Source organism: Haliotis rufescens, unplaced genomic scaffold, assembly GCF_023055435.1.
Source record: "Haliotis rufescens isolate VD_foot unplaced genomic scaffold, xgHalRufe1.0.p SCAF_9, whole genome shotgun sequence".
NCBI lineage: Eukaryota > Metazoa > Mollusca > Gastropoda > Lepetellida > Haliotidae > Haliotis > Haliotis rufescens.
In genome coordinates this window covers 43,103,633-43,109,902 of record NW_025964383.1, presented here as the reverse complement: position 1 = coordinate 43,109,902, position 6,270 = coordinate 43,103,633, and positions in this window count along the sequence as shown.

Here is a 6,270-nt window from a genome sequence, read left to right as displayed (position 1 = left end):
TTGTGTAGGTGGGCGGGTCGCCCCGAAAGCGATAATCTCCGACGTAATCTGGCTCCCGTTGAAACAAAACACGTGGGTGGTGTCCATCCGTACCAGTCAGGGCAGTCAGGAAGCAGTAACCGTTTGCAATGTGAATTTAAAAAATGATGAAACAATCCGAAATATTTTTCTCCTCCCTTGTGTGCTCCAAATACTTGAAACACTTCAGGAATTATTTTTGTTTGTTGAGAAATTCAAGTTTTAGATAAAAAAAACCTCATATGTTTGTATTTATTTGGGAATATGGTTTAACATTTTTTGTTTGCGTGTTTGTTTGTTTGTTTAAGGTAATTTGAAACATTATTTAAGCTGCCGGGCAAAGGAAAGTATATACACTTGAAAAGTGGACTTAATTAACAAATTACAAATGTTTATCAAAACGTTACTAGGCTGAAAACAGTCGCCGAAACACTGACATCCTAAGGTCCAAAACACAAGTATGATACCCGTATCAAATACATCACCATCGAATAAACATTTCTTGTTTATTTCCTTTTTAACCACTATCAAACACGTGTGTTTACTTTCTTTTGCCCGGCAGTTTATATGTACAGTAAAGTACGGTTATAACAAACTCAAAGGGACTACTAATTTTAGTTCGTTATAACCGTAGTTCGTTATAAGCATATATACAACTATTACAGCAAATGGTCGGGACCAAAAAAGTAAGTTCATTATATCCGTCAGTTCGTTATAAGCGTGTTCGTTATAACCGTAGTTTACTGTAGTATAAGATAATGGAGACTGCTCCAGTCTACAGTAGGTGTTGTCACATTTTTTTATAATACTGATGAAGTGAGAGAAGAGCTGTACTGACTGACACTGATCTGCAGTTTGAATCTTGTTATAGCATATTAAAAATACCGACGGAAAGGAACCCAAAGCATATGAACAAAAAGAGTTATTATTTGTGTTCGTTATCATTCTATCCCAACAGCACAATCTCTGGTGTGTTCTGTTCATTGCTGAAAACGATTACAATGGGCGTAATAACGAAACAAACAGAATTTCCAGCCTTCCTTTCCCTTCCACAGCTGTTCCACTCTCTTCATCACCAGCATATAACGAAATTGCACACAGTATTTAGAAAGATGGGTTGATGCCTCGGTTTTGAGGGTTTATGGCATTGCACAGTATCCAGACATGTCCGCTTAACAAACGCTCAATTTCTTAACCTTTCTTCAATGAACTATGTTCAATATTTTATTGGCTGGTATGAAAAGGGACTTATTTGTATGCAGAATGTATTCATGCAAAGTGGCCATCCTATTTTGATATGATAAAGAAGAGGCAGGCTTAAGCTGTACATTGTAGTTTAGATCAAATATATACTTGGTGTTTGGATACAGCTAGTATGTGGACATGCAGGGAAGCACATCAACCTGTGCACTAAACTTTCTGATTTATTTGGTTGTAAATGTGTTTATTTTGTCGTGGGAAACTCAGGTTAGCTGCGCTGTTCCACCAGGACAGTGCATCCGGGTAAATGTTGTGGGCACGGCTGCAATTGATAAGTGAAGCTTTGAAATCACTGAAGATCCTCCGTATTCACCACATTGGCACCGTCAGATTTCCCCCTTTCCCAAACATGAAAGAACTGTCTGGCAAGCATGATGACGACGTTATTTCTGCTGAGGAGGGCTTGTTATTCTATACCAGTGGGATCCAGGTACTCCAGCATCGTTGGCAGGAGTGTGTGGACCTTGGAGAGGATTATGTTGAAAACTATTTAGCAACTAATTTGACAAAGTTACCCAATTCAGACACATTACCCGGACTCCGAGCCGACCTGGTTTTACTGCCGAGCGCCAGTCAGGGTAAAAACAATTTCCATCTTTTAACGTCTTTTGGTATGATGTGGCCAGGGAGCGAACACCCGACCTTCTCTTCTCCGGGCAGACGCTCTGTCCACTTGACCTCTGAGGCGGTCTCTCCCATTAGCTCTGACATTCTCTGTCTCGCTCACCCACTCACTCTCACACAGCCTCATGTATCACCATCGGGCGAATCCATGAAACTAACCTTTGGTTATCGGATCTTGGTATAACTTATGGGCGTAACTCTGCCCACATTTCTATTTAAGAAGTTGTCCCTAGAAGAAAAGACGACTTACGTCTTGGTCAAGGAAACTGTTCTCAAATTATTGATATGGAAATGCGTGTACAGGTCACATTCGTACAAGGAAATCACAAACTGAATATCTATAGTGTTTGTAATACCGCCAATTTCCTGTGAGAACAGGTCATGCAGTCTCTCAGATTAAAAGCGTATACAAACAAAGAACAAAGTGTTTGTCTCAGGAGTTCACCACATCATATAGTTTGACATCTTTGGAGATACGGCACACCCAACTCCGCCAACTGCTACACTTTGAACACCGTGATACGGACTAGGTCACATAACAGCGTTGTCGTAGGTGGAAGGCGAGCACTGTCACTTGCGTGCTGAGTGTTACGGTTATCTCGGCGGTCGGCTAGTGGTGTCAATAATCGGGTTACGATGACAATAAAATATATAATGTCAGGGTCTTCTCTTGTGTTTGTTTGTTGTTTAACGCCGCACTCAGCAATATTCCAGCCATATGACGGCGGTCTGTAAAATAATCGAGTCTGGACCAGCAAATCCAGTGATTGACATCATGAGCATCGATCCACGCAATTTGGATCGATGCCATGTATCAACCAAGTCAGCAAGCCTGACCACCCGATCCCGTTAGTCGCCCCTTACGACAAGCATTGTGACCTTTTATGGCATGCATGGGTTGCTGAAGACCTATTCTACCCCGGAATCTTCACGGGTCTTCTCTTGTGACCACATAAAATAAACCTTTGCTTGTGGAGTTGTCAAAAGTTTCTGATAACAGTGTCGGTGGTTGGGTGAGCTGTTTTTATAAATTTAAGCCACAATGCAATTTCTATTGTCTTTAGAAATATCTTGTAAAAGTTATCACTTGAATGACTATAAAGCAGTGATGAGACTAGGTGGTCACGAAAAGGTGAGCGCATCCTGACCAACCAGCCACAAAGGCAAGACATGTTCACCTGGAAAAGAATCCACGGAAACATATGGCATAAATCATGGGATTTTGTATGAGGCCAGCCAATTTTTTTAAGCTTCAAAACCAGAATCTACTTTTAGCCTAAACATTTTTTTAAAACCCATGTAGCTACAATGTATTTTTTGTAGCAGATTTCTTTCCACAATCTTAAGAATAATTATTTTTTTCAAGACTTTTCTGGGTCATTCTTTTCGGGATAGAATCTGGGTCTTGGCAGTGATCAATGTCCTGATCAACGCCCCCCGCCGTCGGGGTAACATGACACGCAATCAACCAAGTCACCGAGCCTGATCACACGGTCCATTTGGTCGCCTCGTGAGGGTCGTTTCAAAGGCCTGTCAAAAACCGAGTTTGGCCCAGACAATCCAGTGATTGATATTATATAACGATTCACGTCATAGTACCATGGCATGCAATCACGCACGTCTCAAAACCTGACCACCCGATCCATTTAGTCACCTACTACAATAAGCATAGGCTCCTGGGAAACCAATTCTAAACCGAAACCCCGCCGATTTACCGCATACTTTATGCCTTAAACACTGAAACCTCGTTAGTCCCGACACCCTCCCCCCTGGACCACACTTCGGGAAATGCTAACATATACTGTTTTAATATTTTAATGTTGGATGAATGGTTGGAATGCAACCGTCTGTGGCTTCACTATATATGACACATATGGATCTACAGCAGCAGAGCTATCATTTCTTAACACACTTGAAAACTTCAATCCACAAGATCCAGGTTAGAAATTGTCTCTAGCAACGCTGCTTGTGGTAAGAGGTGACCAAAGGATCGAGTGGTCAGGCTGGCTGACTTGGTTGATACATGTCATCATTTCCCAATTTCGTAATTTGATGCTCATGATGTCAATCACCAGATTATCTGTTTCAGACTCGATTATTTACAGGCTGCCGTCATATAGCTTGAATATTGCTGAATGCGGTGTTAAACGAACAAACAAACAAACAAACAAACAAACAAACAGTGTGTGAAGCAAATATCTGGTGTCCCCGGCCAGATATTACTAAAATATTCAAAAAGTGGCTTAAAACATTCACCCACTTTCACTTTTGATTCCTGATTCCACAGTGAGCTGCAAACTCACCCATGGTCTTGGCTGTAAAATATAACAAAAACATGTCTTGTTCTCTGGTCTTTTATTCCGAGAATATTGCACTCAAGTACATGTGAGTTACGTTGCAGCTCTGCGGGTAGGCTACTCGCAGACAGAGGCACAACATAACGGATAGTGCTGCATGCTGTACAGACTCAGGAGGAAGCAGAAGGCCTGTCATGACAGTCTTGTCTCAGGTCATGGTCATCATGGTAGTGGCGGCGGTGGCGAGGTCAGTGGGTGGGTCAAGGACAAAAGTCAATTCTAGATCTCCGTTGGTCAGGGACAAAGGTGGATTCCAGAAGGTGGAACATCTTATCACCCTGCTCTTATTAGGGAAGAAAATGCATGCTTCAAACTGATACAAATCAAGAGAAAACAAAAACACCCTATAAACCTTGAGCAGGACCTACTTAATTTGATTGGAAATATTGTAATGCACTTTAAGCATGTCCTGTGGTATGAAGTATTGTGCTGTACAAATACATGTAGTCTATGATTATTACTAACCAATTATCAATTATGATTGAACATGGCATCTTGGGGCAGAAAGCCATACAACCTTTCTGAGTGAATGTGGTGCTGGTCCTGTCTAGCAATTGTCCAGCTATATCTCAGCAGCCAATACTAATCAGGTACCAAGCAACATGATTGACCATGATGACACTCACAGCCAGGACAAAATTCCCCCCAAAACTGAAGCAGTTATTCAAAGATTCAGCCCCTTTATGTCCCCTTTTTGAATTCAATTTGTTTTAGAGGGTCAAGTAACATGGGTCAGGGACAAGGTCAGAACCCAAGGACTGCCGATGACCATGACCTGTACAAGATGAAAGACACAGGATCTTGACTGTCAAGGACACTGCTCGTATTAAATTCAGGTGACAGATATATACATGACTGTCCAGATATACTTGCTCAGCTGGCACACTACATTGTACAAAGCGTCTACCTAGATCCATATACAACTGCTACTCACTTAGCATAGTCACAATGCATGTATATTGAAGAAAAAAATATCCATGTACATAATAAACATTTATCCCACACTAAATATGCAAATATAACGCAGCAAAAAAATCTAAATCTTATTCTTCAAATCAGTTGCCAGACCAATTGGTACAGAACTGCTAGAATGATAGAATGTTTTGGTTGCATACATCCTTTGAATTGAGAATAAGCTATTTGTAGCTCGGGTTGTCTTGTATCACTCAGACTGCAGGATAGGATGTTCGGAAGATAAATATCATATCTAAGGACCGACAGTGAAGGCATTGCAGTTTATATATACATATACAGTTGTACTTTTGATACACAACCTAACTAGCTACAATAAACAGTTTCAGAGTATGTTGTGTGCAAAAATTGAGTTATTCACAGAATATTAAACATATATATATAAACAGGGTGCATCGTTCTGCTGCTGACATGCTGTATCGCTTCATATCAATCTCATCACACCCACAGCCTCTTCTGTTGTTCAGCAAATGTTATTTCCTTCTAATATGCCTAGGTTAACTATTTGTAGATACTTAACGCCTAGTACAAATATATTACACTAAAGTTCTATTATATTGGTATAAAAATAAATGCTGAAGCAACAATACATATTTCTTAAAGTTATAAAGCTTATCATCTACTTTCTTCTAAATATCACTTAAAGGTGTATTCTAAACCAAAACCTTAAATACCTCACAACTGAGGTATTGAACAGTAGCAACATGAACTATCATGGAAGCATGTATTTGTTAAAAATGAATTCCTTGCTTCACTCCAAAAGAAAGACAAGCAAAATGAGTGAGTGAGTGAGTAAGCCTTTTTAAACAGTATTTCAGTTCTACCACCCTAGTCAGCTCAGTCAGCTCAGTGTGGGAGGGAAGCCCAAAGTAATGCATATCATAGAAGCTTATCACTTCGGTCTGACCCACGAACACCTCACCCTATAATGCTGACATACCAAGAATCAATCAGGGAGAATCTAGGATTCAAACCCACTATCGTCAGATTCTGGCACATCTAAGGGAGGTAACTACACAGAAAATTGTGCACTTCCATG